The following is a 22,328-nucleotide window of genomic DNA, read 5'->3' as shown; positions in this document are numbered from 1 at the left end:
GGAAACTTAAATGCATATTACTAAGTGAAAGAAGCCCATCTGAGAAGGCTACATACTGTGTGAATCCAAGTATATGACGTTCTGGAAAAGGCAAAACTGCGTGGACAGTACAAGATCTGGGGTTGTAAGGTGAGAGAGCGAGGGGTGAACGCAGGAGAACAGAACATTTTTAGTGCCGTGAAAACTTTCCACTGAAGTATCGTATACTGACAAGAAAGTGCTCAGTGGATTTTCATTCTCATTTCAGTAAACATCATCACATAACCATGTTTGGGTGCTGACATGTGGCTTGCAAAGGTTACAGGGTGTTCCATTATTTCTGTGGTCAGTGCCATGCTGCTGGATACTCAGTCTGTAAAGCTATTCCAAATAACAGTAACATTCCTAAAAACACACTCAGGAGTGTTCAGGAGGAAGATGACATCCTAGCAGATATCAAATTCCTTCTCCTGATTTTGTTTCTCTTTTCTAAACAGAGGGTCAGTTGTTGGGCTGTTCTCATTCTGAAAATACACACGTTCCAGACGTGGAAGAGAGCCTTCCTGCCTGCCTTTCAGGGAATGTGTAATTATGGAGGCGTCTGGCTCCAGCAAATAGGCATTTTCCTCCCTCTGACTCAGACACAAGATCTGCCAGGCCCAGACAGGACCTGCCCCTCATGGGCACCGATCTCGGGAGATTAAATGTCACCTGGTGTGTAGGGTTGTGGCATCCCTGAAGTCAAACATTTTGGCTAACAAGAGTTAGGCACATCCAGGCACTCAGGTATGTGCTCATGACCAGGTGACACCCATGCAACTCAGCCAGACACCCAGTGAGCCTAAGGAGCCAGACCACGTCCAGACCACCAGAGTGTGGGCACAGCTTTGCACACCGGTGCATCCACCAGGCATGGGTTCATTGCTACCTGTTCTCTTCTGCACTGTTCTGAAAAGTTCTGCCGCAGGATGGCTGGAACACAGAAAACGGACATGCAGCCCACGGCCCCTGTGGGACCAGGGACTTCCCGGGTCTCTTGTCCATGGGCTTGGCAGCCACGACTCAGCTGGTGCCCTTGTCACCCTCCCAGGAGCGAGGCACAGGCAGTCCTTGAAATCTACACACCAGCTCCTCAGTTTGCGAAGGGGTGACACTGGCATCCAGGCCTTCTAACACGGTCCTACCTGACCTAACGGTGTCTCCTCACGGGCAACATTTGTTCATAGTGGAAACAGGGCATGATGTTGGCTAATTCAGCCTCATCAGCATTCATAAGATCAAATTAGATCTGATCAGATGACATGAGATGACATCAAATCAAATTAGGCATCTTTGAAAATCTGAGTTGACATTGAAGGCTGCCCCCAGAAATAGATTTTCAGAAAATGAGCCATAGCTACGGACCAGCTACTCAAAGCCTGATGGCTTATAGCCGAGACCCTCTTGTAAATCCCCCTCCCATGGCTCGTGTCACATCTCTTGCCACGTGGTGATCGACCCCGGGCTGGCCTCACATCCATGACCTGCGGGTGTTTTCAGCACACACAGATGGGCCCCTGGCATGGAGCTGGAATGAAGAGCTCGGCATCTGAACCCAGACATGATCTCTAAGGGGATCCCGCCTGCAGAGCACAGCGGCTTAGGTGTGTGACACCCAAGTGGGAGCTGTCCGCTGTACTGAAGCAGCCCCAGGCGTCCCCCTACCCTACCTCCTCCTGCTACAGAGACCTGGAAAGTACAATACAGGCACACCTCGTTTTGCTGAGCTGCACAGACATCATGTCTTTACAAACTGAAGGTTTGTGGCAATCCTGTGCCATTTTTCCAACAGACTCAGGTGGTGATTCTCATTTTTCAGCAATAAAGTATTCTTTAATTAAGGTTGTGCGTTTTTTTGACATACTGCTATCGCACAATTAGAAGACTACAGTATAGTATAAATATAACTTAATGCACTGGGAAACCAAAAAATTCATGTGACTCGCTTAATTCAGTGTATTGCAGTGGTCTGGAGCGAAACTGCAATATCTCTGAGGCATCACAACGCAATAATCCTTCACACACACTAGAAAGGCTATAATAAAAAATAAATAAATAAAAATAACAAACCTCGGCAACAATGTAGAGAAACCGGAATGCTTAAACATCGCTTGTGGAAATGTCAAATGATGCAGCCTATCTATATAACAGTTCAGCATTTCTTCAAAAAGAAAAAAAAAATTACCACATGGCTCAACAACTACTCCTAGATACATATTCCAAGGAACTGAAAATAGGTATTCAAATGGAAACTTGTACACAAATATCCATAGCAGCATCTTCACAATAGCCCAAAGGTAGAAACAATTCAAATGTGCATCAATGAATGGAGAAACAAAATGTGGTAAATCCATAAATTGCAATATTATTTTGCCAGATAAAAGAATACATTAAATGGTACAACCACTGTGGAAAATGGTATGGCAGTTCCTCAAAACTTAAAGATAGAATTAATGTATGACCCAGCAATTCCACTTCAGGGTATATGCCCCAAATATTTGAAATTAGGGACGCAAACAGATTATGTGTACACCCGTATTCGTAGTGGATTCACACTAGCCGAAAGGTGGAAGCCACCCAAGTGTTTATAGATGAACGAATGGACAAAATGTGCTATATACGAGGGGACTAGTATTCAGTCTTAATATCTAAGGAAATTCTGGCGTGGGTTACCACATGGCTGAATGTGGAAGTCATTATGCTAAGTGAGAAAAGACAGCTACAGATGGACAAACATTATTTGATTCCACTCATATAAGCTATGTACCAAAATCTAATTCAGAGACAGAAAGTAGAATGTGGTTGCCAGGGGTTGTGGGGAAATGGGAATGTGGAGTTTATGGATACAGTTTTAAATGAGGAAAATGAAATTCTGAAGGTGGATGGTGTTCGTGGTATTTGTACAACGACGTAAACGCAGTTAATGCCATAGAAACGTGTACTTCAAATGGTTTAAACGGTAAATGTTGTGCTGCATATAATCACAATAAAAAACAAGTGAAGTACTGGTACCTGTGAGAACACGGATGGACATTGAAAACTTCTTAAGTGAAAGAAGCTGGGCATGAAAGGCATCCAAGATAGGATTCATTTCTGAAGTTTAAATACAAATTTATGAAAATCAGGGAAAGCCTCAGTAACGGTTCCAGAACAATAGAGTCACATCAGAATGGAAAGAGACATTTTCACACAGTTGGGACGGGTGGTGAAAGTCGAAGTGGGGCCATGGATTGGATTGTAATGTGGAAGCCATAGTCATTTCCACACTTGTGGGTCATGTGGTGATTCCCGGGGAAAGCACACCTGTTTTGGATGAAACTCACTGGAGAACTGTGTGTGAAATGTCGGAAAGCGATGACAGCTGCAGAATCTGAGTGCAGAGAAAGAGTATCCATAGTGCTACTGAAAGTTTTCCAGACTTTTGAAATTACTGGAAAGTAAACTACTTGAAACAACCATGTCAGGACCACACCAGAGAAACAGAACTCATCCAAGCTCATTACAGACGCTGAGACCTACACAGACCCAGTTCACCCAAGGTGGTGAAGCTAATCGCCCTTGTTAACTAGAGGCAACGAGGGAGACTATATTAGTAGCCACTGTGCCTTGGGTACGTGACCTGGGACGTGGAAGACACAGCGGGCTTTTTAATTTCGGTTTTCCACATCACTCGACCCCAAAAGTCTATAGCGACCAAAGCAGGGTGGTATTGGCATAAAACCAAACACATAGATCGACAGAGCAGAATGGAGCTTAAAGTTGAACCCACATAAATGACGCTGGGAACATTGGACAGCTGTGCGCAAAACAACAGCACTGAGCACTGTCTGACACCACAGAGAAAAACCAGCGATTTCCCCCACTATGTCCTTCCTCTGCGGGTCCTCTTGTGGCCGACACGCCTCCCCTCCCCCACCCGTCAGCAGAGTTCTCCCACGGGAAGATTCTCCCTACCTCCCCTCCTTTGTCCACGCCTCCCGGGGAGACACTGAGGTGAAGCATGCACAGAAGGACGGCCCTTGTTGTCCCCGAAGCAGCAGCTCCTCCAGGATACACCAAGTTCCCTCACAACAGATGCCACCACAGGATGCGAGAGACATCACGGCGGCTCTCGCCCCAGCTCCCGCGTGAGACTCGGTACCCTGGCTCTCATGAAGACTGGCTGCCCTCTGTCTCACGAGGCTGGCCCTGGCTCTCATGCCAGAGGCATACCCCGTGCTCACTTAGTTCTCTGAAAAAGTGGTACCACAGGAAGTGATCACTTCAGTTGGGCCCAGAGGTAACGTGCGTGGGAAACCGGTTTGGAGAAAGTCCTCACATGTGTACTCACCTGTGTTCAGATGAGAGACGACACCCGAGCTGGACCATGGACCCCAGATCCAGACCTCTAAATGGACCATTGTCCCACATAGCCAGACACCAGGGCCTGAGCAGGACCCCTTACCAGGACCCTGGACCCTAGTCTCCAACCCTGACCCTGACTTCTAACCCCCGTCTCCAACCCTACAGCTGTAAACCCCAGAACCCTTAAACATCTAACATCCCTAAACATGAACTATTACTATGAAAAACACCATGAAATCAAATGCTTAGGAAGAGAAAAGGATGCCATCAAGAGACAGAGTAGATGTTAGATGAACGAGGCTGCTGCTGGTGTAACCCAGTGTGTTACAGTGTCTGGAAGTTCTTACAGTGCTGTTCTCTAGACGGTAACCGAAAAACCCCACTGCTCAGCAGGAACCTTGAATGAGTTGTCATTTTGGTCTAGGTTCTCCAAAGGCCCAGAGAAAAAGAGTGACGTTTCTTCTGGTCTGGATAGTCTCTGAGCTGAGAGCTCAAACTGGTGTCTGCTCTGTGAAATACACAAGCGGTTGTGTCAGTTTTATGCTGTTGGACAGCGGTCGAAACTGCAGAATTCTGAAACTAAAAGCATTAAAATTCAGATGCCCTTTCTCTACCTGTTGACTTAAAGCTGTAGATGAGCCACGTTTTATGTTAAGTGTGTAACTAAAATGTTATGAAAAACTTTCCCCTTTCTTAAGAGTATCTCAGTTATCACTGAGAGGTGAAACCACCATTTCAATGGCCACACTAAGTACACATCAGTTGCCAAGAAAACATAGTAAAAGCAGACATTCTGTTCACAGATATTAACATTAAAAGTTTAACATTTTCCAAGTCCAAAAAGAATAAACGACCCATGCTCCCTGCTCCCTGCATGGGGTTCATCAGTGACAGTTTCCATGGGAGTCACAGAAAGACCACAGAGCATTTTACAATGCACATGCATTGGGTCCTATTTGCCCCCTGTGCACTGAGTTGTGTGTGAGATACTGGCAGCAGTGACTGGAACTTATTTACTATAATGAAAGGACAGTGTTACTGCATATGGGGCCCGGGTCTGCAAACATCTCATCACCCACTCCTTCCACTGCATGCCTCTATTGTAAGGGTGAGACTCAGGGAATCAATACCACAGGTAGACTTAGCTACTTTGCAGTGTGATTCACAGCACAGGTCACTATCTAGCCACCTGTAATTAAACCCAGTTACTGATCCATCCTGATACTCAGCTATTTTCTCTTTGTTTCTCCCCTCAATGATTAACTGTTTGTTTCCTTTCTCAAGTAAACCCATACCTCATTAACTAACATCCTAACCTGGGAAAGAGCAATTTCTTAATCCTCAGGCACCCAGATACTGGAATGCTATTTACAACTTCTTGTAGTTTTTTACTGGTGATGCATTCGAGTCCCAGGCCGCTATGGCTAAGTCCTAGTTTGGAGTCCGGACATAACATCGTCTTCAAACAGACCAGACCCCAGGAAGGATGTCAGCCCTCAAAACTGCCTGACCGACTCCTCCTTTCTTTTTTCTATGTAAGAAAAAGCTAACCTGAAGTTAGGTGCAGCTGTCCACCCTCAGACACTGGACTCTGCCCCGGCGACTCCCCCTCACCCCCAACCCACCCCCACTCCTCACCTGTATTTCTCTCCTTCCTACCAGAGGCAACTGTCATTGTTGGACACTGCCCTGGGCATTCTCTCTCTGCCCTAACTATCATAAAAACTTCCTTTGTGGAGTCTGTGAATGCTTTCACCATTTGTAAATTCCACACCACGACACCTATCTGTCCACATGGCTAACTTTGGAAATATGTGTATTTTTACAACATGTACATTCTCAGTTCTCCTGTCTTATTTAGGTTGTACGTGTCATTACATCTGATATTCATGGAACTACAGTGCGATGAAAAAGATTTCTCTAACAATATCCCCTGAAAAAATTACCTTGCTGAGGGATGGTGGGCTGTGCCCCCTGCAACTAGCAAAGGCAACTGGACCTGGAGCTGAGCTGCACCCTCCACAGCTAAGAGTGAAAGAACAACTTGAAGCTGAACAGCACCCTCCACAACTGAGATTGAAAGGACAACAACTTGACTTGGAAAAAAAGGCCTGGAAGTACACACTGTTCCCCAATAAAGTCCTTCCTGTTCCCCTTCCCCAATAAAATCTTAAAAAAAAAAAATTACCTTGCTGAGTGGGATGACTTATATCTCGCATTAGTGGGTGTTCATTCAATTTATAGGTCCTTTCAAGCAAGTACACGTTTACTAAAGTAAGGTGCATAAAGGCCCATCTAGTATAAAAATAAGGATAAAGTTGAAATCAATACATTAACCATGAACCCGATCATTTATTCCTGTCAAGTATTATAAACTCTATATAATTGCGGCTGTTGTACTTTTAGACGACTGACATACGTGAATTCCCCATGCGTGTAGGTTAAAATTCAATTTTACCTTATTAATCTGGTTCTTAATTTGATGATTAGCTCAGCTAGAAGAAGTTGTTTTTTTTTTAATTTATTTTTTTTAATTAGTTTCAGGTGCACAAGACAAAGCAAAACTTAGACGTTTATCATTTATATCCCTCACACTGTGTGAACCCCCCTCCCCCCATCCACTATCCCTCTGTACGTTCCCCAAATTAATTTTCAAACCCCCATGACCATCTTGTGGTTACCGAAGAAGTTGTTCTTATAGGCAGAGAGAACAGTGCCTCAGGGAGAGACGGGAGGAAAGGAAGGAAGATGCGAGGTGAAACAAAGAAAAGAGATGAGATCACTCCTAAGAAATGCTACAGCTACAGCTAATTGTAATGGGTTATAACACTATTAGCATTGCAGGCTGGGAAAAATCTCCACCCCTGTGTCCTCAGGACAGTTCCCACAAGGAAATCCCTCTTCCTGATGGGAGGGAGTTGTCAGCAGAGACCCACACTGGGAGTGCCCCGGAAATGCCCTGGGCTCACCTGTGACTCCACCTAAATTTTTCTTTGTTTCAGCACAGTCGCTCTCCTCCTGAGCCTGTGCACTCCTGCATTTTGGGAATATATTTTCTTTTTAAAAATAAATCCTCGGCCTGCTTGCCTTTGTTCACAACGAGATGTTCCTACATCCTGGAATGCTTTCCTGTGATACCTCTGAACTATTCTCCGATAACACACTTACTAGAGCAAAAGAAATAATTTTTTAAGTCCTCACAGTATTGGGGGAGACTGCGAGGAGAATTACTGGCCGGGGTGTCGGGTCCAGCGCAACACGGGCAGTGAGGGTGCGAGAAGGGGCCGTTTGGGTTAAGTTTTTAAGAAAGAAACAAACAGACTTAATGCAGTTAAATCTCTCCCTGAAGGCCAGGGGTCTCTCAGTCTCAGAGGACTGGAGCCCAGATTTGAGCCGACTGGAGGTTTTTATTGATAAGTATACAAGGGGGTAGCAGTGTTTTTGGCACAGTCTTTAAAGAAGCAGGAAAAGGGGAGCCAGGCTGGATGAGGGAGGCTTGTATTGTTAAAACTGCCCCTTTTGAAATTTTTATTTCGTTTACCTCAGTGGGCCTAGGGCAGTTGTGGGCTGTGTTTACATTTCAGATCTACTCTGCAGAGGGCCCCTGGGTGAGGGTGAGACTTTCTCACTTCTATCAGACAGAAAAATCAGCTTCCATTTTTCTCAAGTTTCTGATTGGTTATTAAATCCTTTAAAGCCGTTGAACTGGTTTCAACATACTGTTGCAAAAACGACATGGATGGAGAGACACAAGCGGCACCCAGAGGGCAAGGAGAACTCAGCTTTATTACACTAGCAGGCCCAGTGGGATATTTCCCAAAGAACTGAGCACTGACAGGGGTCAGGGGCTTTACTTTTATATGCTTAGGCCTCCAGGTTGGGTGGGGGGGGGGGGATGTCTGGCCGGGGTGCTAGGGAGATCCGTCCCTAGCAGCTGTGATCCCTCAACTTTGTTTTGACAGGGAGGCCTCTAACTATGGTGCCTGCAGGAGTCATCTCTGATAAGGTATGGGAAGAGGAGGGGGCAGAGCTCTTAGGGGGAGCTTGCCGGAGCCAGCTCCAATAAGGGGGAGATTGAGCTCTTAGGGGGGGGCCTGCAGGAAAAACCTCAACAATACCAGTTCTCAAAATCTTAAATCTCCATAAAGATTTTTAACATTTGCACATCTCTTGATTTTCTCTTCTGCCTTTTTTAAATCAAATGTTGATATTAGCATCAATTAAGAAGCTGAAGAACTAATTAAAAGCTTAAGAATAGTTAAATTTCCTTATATCTGTTTGTATTAAACATGTGGTCTTTCTTTAGGTTCCAAAAAAACAGCTTTGTTATGAGAGTTCTCTAACACATTTTCCAATTTAGAAGTTTTTCCAATTCAAAGGATCCATACTGAAGTATAAATAAAACCCTGAGTACAATCCCCTTAGCAGTAGACAGGAAGACTCCATGCAAGAGCCTCACAAAACTTTACCTGCCACATGTGTTTAGCTTTTCCTGAATTACCTGTAAATCTCCCATTTTTAAATCTAATGCCTAAGAGCCCACTGCCACCCTTGTCTAAAATGTTATATTTACCTGATTTCTCCTTGCTGTCTTTGGAAATTAATTTTTTGTGTGAATTCTAGGTGCTCATGTATTACAATTCTTGGTCTCTGTCAGCAGTTGGGCAGAAGTTAGAAGGGGTGCGAGCCCTTTGTCTGCTTTCTGAATTTAGATCAGCAGAAAAAAATATCTGTGCAGCAACTTCTTGCACCTAGAGACTCTAGGGTTTTCTTTATTCTTTCATCCCAGAGATGTTCCTTGTTTCCTGTGTCTGTGTCTTGCGTGTCTTTTGCCCTAAGAAGGAACTCCCACGGGGACAGAACACAGGCACAGGCTCCCATAAGCCTGTCCTTGGAGCCAGCCCCACAGGCTGGGGAGTTAAGCGGTTTTGTCCAGACCGGCGTCTGAGGAGAAAAACTTTGGTGTGGGTCCCTCTCTAAAAATCTCTTCAGGTTTTTCTTTCCTTCTTGTTCTGTGTCCCGGGAGCTTCGCTTTGTGACCCAGGAAGGTAATCCTCTCCGGTCCCCACCATCGTCCAGGTGCACTTACTCCATTGCGCCTGGTGGCCAGTGAGATAAGCTGGGGTTCCCAGTGCACCTCTGCCTGGCTGTGCCGGCTCCCAGGGGAGTGTGTGCTGAGGGGCCTCTGCCCATAAAGGGCTTCTGTCCCCCTAACCTTCCTTACCTGTTAGTGCTGGACAGATCCCAGTCCATTAGCACCTGCTTGGGGCCACAAATTACTGGGTTTGGGGCTGGAGGTGCCTCCCATTTTGTGGGAGACCTGAGACACCCTGTCCACCCCACTATCCCTACTGCCTGTGTGATGAAGGTCTGTGCTTTCTCTGACTGTCTTTGGGGGTGACCCTTTGGCTGTGGGAGGGCTGCTTCTTCTGCACTCTGTGTAGAGAGGCCTCTGGCTTCCTGGCCTGAGCTGTAAAGAGGCTGGTTGGTGGTGTGTCACTATTTAGACCTCACTGTCCATGTATAGACGATGGGTCCTTGGAATGGGGAAAAGCTTCTAAAATGTGTTATAGAGCTCTTGTGACAACCAGTTGTTTTCTTGGTAAAACATCTTATTATGTTCTCTATAGTTATTAGTTATTACTAATTCTGTTAATTTGTGATCTCTGTCTGAAATGGTGTTTGATTGCGGTCAGACGTTTTCTAGCTCCGGATGGTGTTACCAATTTGTGATATTTGATTGGCTTTAACAAATTAAATGCTTATATAAACTAAGAAATAAAATACAAACTAACCCAAACGCTTTTCAGGATCAGATGATCTGGTGAAATATTTGATATTAAAGCTGGTTTTAGCGTGGTTTGATTACACAGTCATGTCTTTGAAAATTATTAACCTAAAATACATTTTTAACTGGGTTTATACAAATAAATTTGTTGTCCATGTTATAAACTGTGTCAAGAAAATAGCTTCGGTAATAATTGACTTTGAAATTTCCAAATTTTAACTAATATGTAAAATAGATACAATTAAAAAAATATTTAGGTAAACTTTTCAGTGATAATTATATTGTATACATTGAAAAGATTTTCTAGGTATCTTTGATAATTTGAAGCTTTAAAGTTTTGTTATCAAAATTCAGTGATGGATACTCATTGCATGTCTAGACCATTTTCAAATATGAGAATAATGAAACACTAATTGCTGAACATAAATTTATCAACTTTTTGCTATTGTAGGGGAACTAAATATATTTGGGTGTATTAGTAAACATGTCTTCTGCCACATTTCAATTTTTTTGTGTTATGGGGAAATATATTTCTAGAAATTATTAAATATGGTCATAATTATATCAATGTAAAGAACCCTGGTGAAACCGCACAATTGCTTGCTTAGTTTTCACTACAGATTAAGATGGACATTTGGATTGTTTCCGTGTCTTTGCTGCTGTGGACAGCGCTGCTGTGGATTCAGGTATTAGCTTTTCACCCCTGTTTTCAATCTGTGTCTGGGGGATATATTCCTAGAAGTGGATTTATTGCACCACATTGGGTGCTTTTTTTTTGGCGCTGTGGAAATTTCAAAGTATTGTATGCAGAGGCCACACCATTTTAATTTTTCACAAGCAATGCTTTAGGGTTCTAATCTCTCTACATTGTTGCTGCGCCTTGTTATTTTTAGTTTTCTGGATTTATAGCGACAGTAGTGTGTGTGAGGGGGGATCACACTGTGGTTTTCCTTTCATTTGCATCAGGACTGAGGATGGGGAACATCTTACTGTGCTTGTTGACCACTTGTACGTCTCATCTGGAGAAGTTCTATTCAAGTCTATTTTACAATTTTAGTCGCTTGTCTTTTTATTCATGAGTTGTACAAGTTCTTTATCTACTGTGGATAACAGACTTTTAGCAGATATATAATGTGTACCTATTTTCTTCCATTTTATGGGCTAATTTTTCACTTTCTGGGTAGCGCCTTTTGATGCACTTATGTTTTAAATTTTGAGGACAGCCAATTGGTCTGTGTTTGTTGCTGCTTGTACATCATGTGAATTCTAAGAAACCATTGCTAATCCAAGGTCATAAAAATGTATCTCCATGTTTTGTTCGATACTTTATACTTTTACCTCCTATATTGAAGCCCTTCATCTATTTTTAATTAATTTTTGTATGTGGTGAGAGGTTAGGGTCCAATTGTATTTCTCTTCATGTGGATGGCCAGTTGTCCAGCACCATTTGTTGGAAAGACCCTTCTTTACTCAATGTCATGTTGTCTGTCATGTATCAGAAATCAATGGACTTAGATGGTGGGGAGCTGCTGTGAGCCCTGCGGGCGCCCTCTGTGAAAGGGCGCGCCCCGTCTGGCCCTGGCCCTGCAGCTCTCCCGGGAGTGAGGCACCACCCTGCACAGGAGCAGCAAAATTGTGATCAAGTTCCTATTTGATATCAACTACAGACAGCTGACTATGAGGGACCCAATCTGCTGAGCCCTGTAATGCGCTAGATTATTTCTATCTATGACCCTATGAGGAAAGTAGTATTCTGCCCCCTGTAGTTAAGGGAACTAGAGTTTGGAATTATTAAGTAATTCGCCCAATTTCACATAGCTAGTAATGGTGGAGCTTCAATTATAAAATAACTAGCAAGTGTGTTGCTGATCTCTATACGATAATGCCTGACACACGGCAGATGTCTTGTAAAATTAGCTCTTCTAATCTAAAAAGTAAATATGCCCGAACATTGTTATTCTCTCCAGAGACAAAAACACTCAGACCTCCTTTGAATATTGTCTTCTATTTCCCTCCATCATTGTGTTGATGTAATAACTTAAAATGACATAGCTGCTAAATTGAAATGAGAATTTCAAGGGAAGACAGTAATTATGTTAAGAAAGTCATGTGGCTTGCCTGTTACATGCACCATCTCGTTTCCATTTCACAGTAAATCTGTTCATATGTATTAACTTCCTTCCACTTCATGAGCTCAGAGTGACCTGTCCCAGGTTGTACAATGACAAGTAGAGGAGCCAGGGTTCAAACCCAGATCACTTTGGCTCCAGAATCCAGAGGCTGCACTATTTTCTGAAACTGCTTGCTTCCTCCACATCTGGCTGAGGATCTTGGCAGTTTCCTCAGAGGAATGGGAAAGCCCTGAGGAGTTAAAGCCCCCAGCATCACAGTCTCCAAAGCTAGAGGCACGTGGGGAGTCAAAGTATCTTCTTAACATTCACCCATTCATTAAGCCGACACTGATTCAGTTAACTTTGTTCTTAGCTAAGTTGTAGACTATGTTGCTAGTGTCTCAGTAGCTGTACAGGAATCAGGTAAAAACAAAGCAATGGTGTGTATAAGTAGCTATTGGTTGTGGTTGGCAGGTTTCTCCAAGAATGAGATGAATTTAAGAGATGGATGGCAAGGGAATAGAAATTCCACAGATTTGGGGCTTCAATCGGTTTGAAAAGCCAAGTGCTTTTGGCTCCATCCATTAGGAATTACATTTTATATAGTTGTAGTGAGAAAGTTACCTCATCACACAGCCCCATGGAAAAGGATTAGATTTAGGGTGTATCACCTTACACATAAATGAATTCTACCCTGACTGCCTGTTGTGTATTGAACTGTGCCCTCCCAAAACTCATCTTTGAAGATATGTCCCCCAGGACCAGAATGTGGAATTTTTTGGAGAAAGGGTCTTTACAGAGGTCATCAAGTTAAAGTGAGGTCATCAGACAGATCACCAATCCAATATCGCTGTTGTCCTTATTTTTTCTTTACAGGGGGAATGTGGACACAGACACACATAAAGATGATGCGAAGACACAGATGGAAGACAGGCATACGAGTCAGGAGACAGGCCCATAACACATCCTTCGCTCACAGCCCTCAGAAGGAACCAATGGTACCAGTACCTTGATTTTGGGCGTGTAGCTTCTACAACTGTGAGACAATACATTTGTTTTTCAAGCCCACACTTAAAGTGTAAACACACTGTAGTTGTTACAGCCAGTTTAAGAAACTAAAACACTGCTCTATTTAAAGTGGGAGCTATTCCACTGGCACTGCCAATCCCCTTAACCTTGTTATTTTTATTTTTTCCATCAGTACTTGTCACCTTTATAAAAATCAGTATCTATGTCGTTTATTATGTGTTCCCCTGCCTCAGTGACTTCATCACAAGGAATCTCAGTTACCGATTATTCTCTGTGCCTAATAATCGTGGCTGGCTCATACTTGGTGTTCGATAACTATTTCTCAAGTGTCGAAGAAATCGATGAAGAAATCAACATTCATCCAGTGACTATGTCATGGCGAGGTGTCATAAATTTACAGATAAGCAATAAGTAAACACATAGTGACCTTTCAGCAAAAAGGAAGGTGAGACAGTAGTTATTGGACAACAAAGACACATTTCTTGGCACATGGGCGATGGTGGGTGTGACTTTTTGTGCCAGTGTGGTGGGTGGGACATATTTCCAGCCATTGCGGCCAGTGGGACTTATTTCGCACCTGGGTGCTGGGTGGGACTTATTTCGCACCTGGGTGCTGCAGATTTTCCTCAATAAAATGACCAAGATTCTACCCAACGCTGCAAGGACTGTTTGGATCACTCTGTTTGTCCAGAACCCCATGTGTGCAAGCTTACTGGCCCATGTTGGCCCATTTGGGCCTCGGTTCTGGGCTCAGAACTGTGTTAGGATCTGTCTTCATGTCAACTATCTGTGAAATGGAGTTAGTGATGGTCTCTGCCACATCTGGAAAATGGGAGCAGTGTGTGAGATGAGGCCTGTGAAGGGCCTGGAACTATTTCTCAGTGAGCTAGTCCCAGGGGCCTGTATTCTCACAATGAGCAAGGAAACACTCTTTTCTGCTGCCATCTCCTGTGAGTTTTAAGAAGAATACCTGTTTGTCACCTGGAAAAGTTATTGTCTGCTGCCATCTTGTGTGCGTCTATGGAATAACACCTGACTGGAGGTCAGGAAAGGCTCTACATTTCAGTCTTCTGAGCCAAGGTGTCAAACCCAGGGCTGTGCCCCAGGTGCAGTCATCTGTGCCCTGGCAGCTGCTTGCAGGAATGTAGAGTCCTAGAGGTGAAACCTGGCACTGGGCTTTGCATACCTAAATTAACTGCCTTCCCTTACCTGGCTCTTACCTATGTTGCCTTATGCCACCCTCCTCTCTGCTCCTGACCTTCCCCAGAGCCGTTTTTTTAACTCCCAGTGTGCTTAGAGAGCCTCTGTAAGTCACCACAACTGGGGGCAGTGGGGTGCAAACCAAAGATTTATTTTCATGTAAGAGAGGCAGCCCAGGAGGACCACTCCAAAGGAACCCAGGTCTGAGACCCGAAAGCCTGGGTATGGAAAGGCCACAGGGAGGCCTGCAGGGACAAGACTATAGCCCCCAGGGAGAGCTGGGGAGGCAGGCTGTGGTGGGATCCCAGGCTCTGGCCTGGGCGCTGGGGCTGAAGGGGCCTTGGGGCTTCCACTCCAGGTGCAGCATTTGCAGGGGGACTGAACACCAGGCTCCTCCGGCAGCTTTGCTGGAAGAGCCTCCCCCCAGCACAGTTGTGGTAGCTGGACCTGTCGGGTGGTTTGGGGTAGAGTCCCTCAGCTTTTCCCTGGCATACATAAGGTGTCTTGTCCAAGGCTGGGGCCACTCAGGACCACAGGACTGGCCTGGTGTGGGAACTTCAGTCCTGGGGGGCCTAAAGGCTTATACGGAAGACCTGGGAACACAGTGCAGAGTCAGCCAAGGACACCCCAAGAGATCCCAAACCCATAGGCCACGCACACAGTCAGCAACCATGAGCTGGCAGCAGCTCAGCACCCCACACCTCACACCCCACATTCTCCATCTATTTCTGTCCTTGTCTGACCTCCAGTCTCTGTCAACACCAGTCTTTGTCTGACTAGGGACCTTCCTTCATCTCTAGCTCAGGGTGTCTTATCTACCCACGTTCCCTTTCTATCTCTCTGCTTCTCCTCCATCTTGGGTCTCTGACTCTCTCCTGTGTGTGGGGTTCCCATATGTATATATGAAATCTGCTTATATTCTCTTCTAATCTGTCTCATGTCTGTTTGATTATTAGAGCAGCCAGAAGAAACTGGAGGGTAGAGGAATGATTCTTCCTCCCCCATATAAACAAGTAATTGGATATTTAATAAAAGGTGAGATTTGGGAGTATATATTCTCAGGACTGAATGATTAGATCAATGAAATATGGAGCAATCTACCAATGTAACTGCTGGATGTGAAAATTTTATTAGTTTCAAAGGCGGGAATGAATAGGACCAAAAATTTTGCCTTGGGCAAACTGACTGTGAGCTGTTAGTCAGGAAACAAAAGACTCAGAAACAGCCTTTGACCCTCCCCTTTCTTCCCAAAGAGATTCATACAGAAAGACCTACTTTAGGAAGGCAGCCTTGGCATAAACTCCTTAGCATGAGGCGGGAAGACGCCCAGTGGAGCTTGCTGACGACCCTTCCCCCATGTCCCTTTATGTTCTGGATTGCCTAACAATTTACCCTCCCCCCCACCCATGAGTGTGCCACTCTTCCTAAGTTACCTGCAAAGCACCCAATCTTACTTACCTCACTGTCTTTGGAATTTTCACGTGTAAGTGAATTCCCCATGTGCATATGTTAAACTTCAATTTTATCTATTAATCTGATTCTGTTAATTTGATGATTACTTCAGTTGTAAGAAGTTGTTACCTTAGGCGGAGAGAACAGGGCCACTGGGAGAGTGGGGAGGAAAGGAATGTGAGATGCAACAAAGAAAAGAGAGATCATTCCTAAGAAGAGGTGCAGCCATAGTTAAGTGTAATGGATTACAAAACTATTAGCATTATAGGCAGGGAAAAATTCCTAAGAAACGCTACAGATACAGCTAATTGTAATGGGTTATAATCCTATTAGCATTGCAGTCAGGGAAAAATCTCCACCCCTTGTGTCCTGGTGACAGTTCCCACAAGGGAATCCCTCCTCCAATGGGAGGGAGTCGTCAACAAAGACACACCCTGGGAATGCCCTGGAAATGCCCAGATGTGACCTGTGACTCCACCCTTGAATATTTGGTGCCCACATTCAAATATAATCCTAAAATTTCTTTGCTCAGGTGCAGTCCCTTTCTTCCTGCACTTATGTACTGCATTTTGGGACTATATTTTCTTTTAATAAATGCTTGGCCTGCTTGGCTTTGTTCAGGAGGCTTTGTTCCTACATCCTGGAATGCCTACCCACTCTCCAACAACACACTTAAAAGGTGAGAGCAAAATAATGAATGTTTTAAGCCCCCACAGGATTGGGGAGTCAGCGAGAATTACTGGCTGGAGCACTGCTAGCTCCTGGAAACTGCTGTATCTGAGAACTCAAGGACCTCTGCACGTAGAGGTAAGCAGTGTTTTTGTTCAGCCTGCCAGCCTTCCTGGTCTATTTCTGCAGGGTTGTGGAGAATTTAAAAGTGCTGTGTGTCCTTTTCCTCTCTTCTACATGTGGACTGTCAGGAAAAAATGTTTGTGAAGCTAGCTTCTCGGGAGTAGCGACTCACAGGTTTTCTTATTGAATCTTTCCTCCCAGAGGTGATCATTTTTTTTTTTTTTTTTTAATATTTTATTGGGGAAGGGGAACAGGACTTTTTATTGGGGAACAGTGTGCACTTTCAGGACTTTTCTCCAAGTCAAGTTGTTGTCCTTTCAATCTTAGTTGTGGACGGTTCTGTTCAGCTTCAAGTTGTTGTTCTTTAAGTCTTAGTTGCAGAGGGCGCAGCCCACCATCCCTTGCGGGAGTCGAACCGGCAACCTTGTGGTTGAGAGGACAGGCTCCAACCAACTGAGCCATCCAGGAGCTCAGCGGCAGCTCAGCTCAAGGTGCCGTGTTCAATTTTAGTTGAAGGGGGCGCTGCCCACCATCCCTTGCGGGACTTGAGGAATTGAACTGGCAACTTTGTGGTTGAGAGCCCACTGGCCCATGTGGGAATCGAACCGGCAGCCTTAGGAGTTAGGAGCATGGAGCTCTAACCGCCTGAGCCACCGGGCCAGCCCCGAGGTGATCATTTTTTTGTGTGTCTACGTCTCTTGTGTCATTTTTCCTGACAAGGAAATACCACAGAGACAGAAAGAAAACCTTTGGCTTCCTTGGTTAAGCTGTAAAAAAGCTTTTTGGTTTGAGTAGCTATTAAAATCCTACCATCAGTGGCCAGACTATGGATCCTTAGAATTTGAAAAACTTCAAACTCTGAAAATGTGTTGAAGAACGTTCATGAGAAACAGCTGTTTTATTGGACCCTAGAGAAAGACCACATGTTTAATGCAAAGGGATACAAGGACATTTAACTATTCTTAAGCTTTTGATTTAGTTATTCAGCTTCCTGGGTCTTACAGAAGCTAATATCAATATTAGGTTTGAAAAAGGCAGGAGGGAAAATCAAGAGAAGTGCAAACATTAAAAAACTTTGGATATATAAGATTATGAGAATTGGTATGTTGAAACCAGCTTTAAATTTAGGATTTAATAACCTATCAGAAACTTGAGAAAAATGGAAGCTGATTTTTCAGTCAGATAGAAGTGAGAAAGTCTCACCCTCACCCCGGGGCCCTCTGCAGAGTAGATCTGAAACGTAAACACAGCCCACAACTGCCCCAGGCCCGCTGAGCTAAACAACATAAAAATTTCAAAAGGGGCAGTTTTAACCAAGCGAGCCTCCCTAGTCCAGCCAGGCTCCCCTTGTCCTGCCTCCTTAAAGGCTGTGAAGCACAAATAAAACCCTGAGCACAATCCCCTTAGCTGTAGACAGGAAGACTCCATGCAGGAGCCTCACAACTACCTGCCACGTGTGTTCTGCTTTTCCTAAATTACCTGTAAATCTCCCATTCTTCATCTAAAGCCTAAGAGCCCACTGCCACCCTTGTCTAAAATGTCATATTTACCTGATTTCTTCTCACTGTCTTTGGAAATGTCACGCTTATGTGAATTCTACGTGCACGTGTATTACAATTCCTGGTCTCTGCAGTTGGGTAGAAGTTAGGGTGTGAGGCCTTGTCGCCTTTCTGAATTTACATTGACAGAAAAATATTTGAAGCTAACTTCTTGCACCTAGAGAATCTAGAGTTTTCTTTATTCTTTCCTCCCAGAGATGTTCCTTTTTTCCTGTGTGTGTATTTTGAGTGTCTTTTGCCCTAAGAAGGAACTACCATGTGGGGACAGGAGACAGGCACAGGCTCCCATAAGCCTGTCCTTGGAGCCAGCCTCACACGCTGGGAGTTAAGCGGTTCTCTCCAGACCAGCATCTGCAGAGACAAACTTTGCTGTGGGTCCCTCTGTAAAAATCTCTTTAGGTTTTTCTTTCCTTCTTGTTCTGTGTTCCGGGAGCTTCACTTTGTGACCGAGGAAGCTAATCCTCTCTGGTCCCCACCATCGTCCAGGTGCACTTACTCCATTGGGCCTGGTGGCCAATGAGATAAGCTGGGGTTCCCAGTGCGCCTCTGCCTGGCTGTGCCAGCTCCCAGGGGAGTGTGTGCTGAGGGGGGCTCTGCCCATAAAGGACATCTGTCCCCCCTGCCTTCCTTACCCGTTAGTGCTGGACAGATCCCGGTCCAGTAGCACCTCCCGGGGACCACGATTTAGTGGGTTTGGGGCTGGAGGTGCCTCCCATTTTGTGGGAGACCTGAGGCACCCTGTCCACCCCACCATCCCTACTGCCTGTGTGACGAAGGTCTGTGCTTTCTCTGACTGTCTTTGGGGGTGACCCTTTGGCTGTGGGAGGGCTGCTTCCTCTGCACTCTGTGTGGAGGGGCCTCTGGCTTCCTTGCCTGAGTTGTAAAGAGGCTGGTTGGTGTCTCACTATTTAGACCTCACTGTCCACATACAGACCATGGGTCCTTGGAATGGGGAAAACTTATAAATTTACATTGTGTTATAGAGTTCTTGTGACAACCAGCTGTTTTTTGGTAAAACGTCTTGTGTGTTCTCTATAGTTATTACTAATTCTGTTAATTTGTGATCTCTGGGTGAAACCAGTTTGTGTTGGTGTGTGGTAAGATGTTTTGTAGCTTCGGATGGTATTACCAGTTTGTGATATTTGATTGGCTTGAACAAGTTAAATGCTTATATAAAGTAATAAATAAAATACAAACTAACCCAAATACTTTATGATCTGGTGAAATATTTGATATTAAAGCTGGTTTTAGTTTGGTTTGATTACACAGTCATGCATTTGAAAATTATGAGCATAAAGCACAATTTTTTCTAACTGGGTTTATAAAAAATTAGTTATCTGTTAAAAAAATATGTCAAGAAAATAGCTTTGGTAATTACTGACTTTGAAATCTCAAAGTTTTAACTACTATATAAAAATAGGTACAATTAAAATAAAAGATATTTAAGTAAACTTTTAAGTGATAATTACATTGTATATATATATTGAAAAGATTTTGTATGTATATATTGAAAAGTCTTTGGTAATTGGAATTTTTAAAGTTTTATTATATAAATTAAATGATGCATAGGTATTGAACGTCTAGAGCATTTCCAAATAGGATAATAAGAAACACTAATTACTAAACATTGATTTATCAACTTTTTGCTATTTATTGTAGATGAACTAAATATATATGGGTGTATTAGTAAACATATCTTCTGCCACATTAAAATTTTTGTGCTAAGAGGAAACGTATTTCTAGAAATTATGAAATATGTTCATAATTGCATCAAGCTAAAGAATCCTGGTGTATCTGCACGATTGGTCACTTAGTTTTCACTGCTGATTCAGATGGACATTTGAATTGTTTATGTCTCTGCTATTATGAACGGTGCTTCTGTGGATTCATGTAACAGCCTTTCACACTTGTTTTCAATTTTGGGGGTATATTTCTAAAGTAGATCTGTTGAGCCACATGGGCATTTTTTTGTGGGGTGGAAATTTCCAAGTGTTGTATGCAAAGGCCACACACCATTGTAATTTTTCACGTTCAATGTTTATGGGTTCTAATTTCTCTACATTGTTGCTGCCGTTTGTTAGTTTTAGTTTCTGGATTATAGCCATTCCGGTACATGTGAGGGGGGATCACACTGTGGTTTGCATTTGCATCAGGACTGAGGATGTTTAACATCTTACTGTGCCTGTTGACTATTTGCAAGTCTCATCTGGAGAAGTTTCTATTCAAGTCTATTTTACAATTTTAGTCGTTTGTCCTTTTTTTGTTCATGAGTTGTAAAAGTTCTTTGTCTCCTGGATAACAGACTATTATCAGATATATAATGTGTACCTATTTGGTTCCATTGTATGGCGTGTCTTTTCACTTTTGGGATTGCTTATTTTGATGCATGCTTGTTTTTAATTTTGAGGAAGTGTTTTGTGTGTGGTGTGAGGTTGGGGTCCAATTTCATTTCTCTTCATTTGGATGGCCAGTTGCGCAGCACCATTTGTTGGAAAACCCTTCTTTACCCAAATGTCACGTTGTCTGCCCTTTATCAAAAATCAATGTGCATACATGGCGGGGAGCTGCTGTGAGCCCTGCGGTCACCCTCTGTGAGTGGGCATGCCCCATCTGTGGGTCTGGACATGGCCCTGCAGCTCTCCTCACAGTAACCCAGCACCGTACAAGGGAGCCGTAAAACTGTGGCTGAGTTCTTATTTGACATCAACAACATGTTAGGATATAACATGCGTGGAATACATCCACCTGAAACCTTTACTCCAATGCAGAAATGTGGGCTCACCCTTGCCTGTAGCTACTCATCCTGAACTCATGAAATACCTACATAATGTGGTGGAACAACTGGAATTTCTATTATAGAAGAGTTCAGTTCAGAAACTGGTGACAGTCCTCTCAAATATTGAAAGGGGTGAGGTCCTTAAAAGATGATAATTTGATATTGATTGTGACAAGACTGCCAAAAATGACAGTACACTCAGAGAAAAGGCTCAGAAAGCTCTCCAAAATGAAATTTGTTCTGTGTTCAGACAGATCACAGCTACAATGACATTCCTGCCACTGTTGGAAGTTTCTTGTTCATTTGATCTACTGATTTATACAAATATTAGGTTGTGCCTGAAAAATGGGAAGAGTCAGGACTATAGTTGATTACCAATTGTGAGCAAGTCTGCCTTCCTGCCTCACTACCACTACCACAGAGTAAATAGCATGGTGGCCTACAGAATCCGTGGTAATGACTGAAGATGAGAACACTAACGTAAATCCTCAGATGTGCTTCTCCTGAAACCAAGTCAACTGTAGTTCATATATTTTATTGCTTAACTTTTAGATGGGGGAAAACTTAACATGCTTTACAGGACCGTACATGATTGTCCCATTTTGGGGGTACCTGTTTGCCTTTCCAGGGTGTTGCCACAATTTTTTGCAGTGTTCGAAAAAGGGACCCAGCAGATTACTTCGGCCTTGTAATGTCAATTCCTTGAAGGTGGTAACTGTAGATAGGAAAACTTTTGTTATCAAACAAATGCCATCCCAAATCACACCTTTTGATCAAATGACTTGACTCAGAATATAGGTAGGGAGGTATTTAAATATGAAACACAACAAAAGACGTCTGAATACTCAGAATCTTTGTTTAGGTCCTAAAGTATCTGATAATACATAGATAACAAAATATTGCTATTAAGTCCTTTTGTCATTTATTTCATTTGTATAGTAACCATACTGAAAAGAAATCTCCATTTATTGAATTGTAATTTATACAAATTACACTTACAAAACTAATATTTCTAGTGTTTAAATTCCGGTGATAGAGCACTTTTAAAAATGTCTTTCTCGGGGTGGCCTGTTAGATCACTTGGTTAGAGCGTGGTACTGCTAACACCGAGGTTGCGGGTTCAATACCCACATGGCCACTGTGAGCTGCGCTCTCCTTACCAAAACAACAACAACAACAAAAAAAAAAACGGAAAAGAAAAAACAGAAAAAAAAGTGTCTTTCTGTGTTTTATAAAATAAAGCTGTAAATGACAATGAT

At 43.5% G+C, this 22,328-nt stretch overlaps 1 pseudogene; it reads left to right on the top strand.

Moving 5' to 3' along the window:
- Nucleotides 1-21,436, top strand: part of LOC109439773 (mitotic spindle assembly checkpoint protein MAD2A pseudogene) — a 69,194-nt pseudogene extending 47,758 nt beyond the window's left edge.
- Nucleotides 21,437-22,328: the final 892 nt, after the last annotated feature.

This window comes from Rhinolophus sinicus, chromosome 13, assembly GCF_057876585.1.
Source record: "Rhinolophus sinicus isolate RSI-liver-muscle chromosome 13, RSI-T2T, whole genome shotgun sequence".
Lineage (NCBI taxonomy): Eukaryota > Metazoa > Chordata > Mammalia > Chiroptera > Rhinolophidae > Rhinolophus > Rhinolophus sinicus.
Note: the sequence above shows the minus strand (reverse complement) of the source record. Positions and strands in the feature narration are given on the sequence as shown.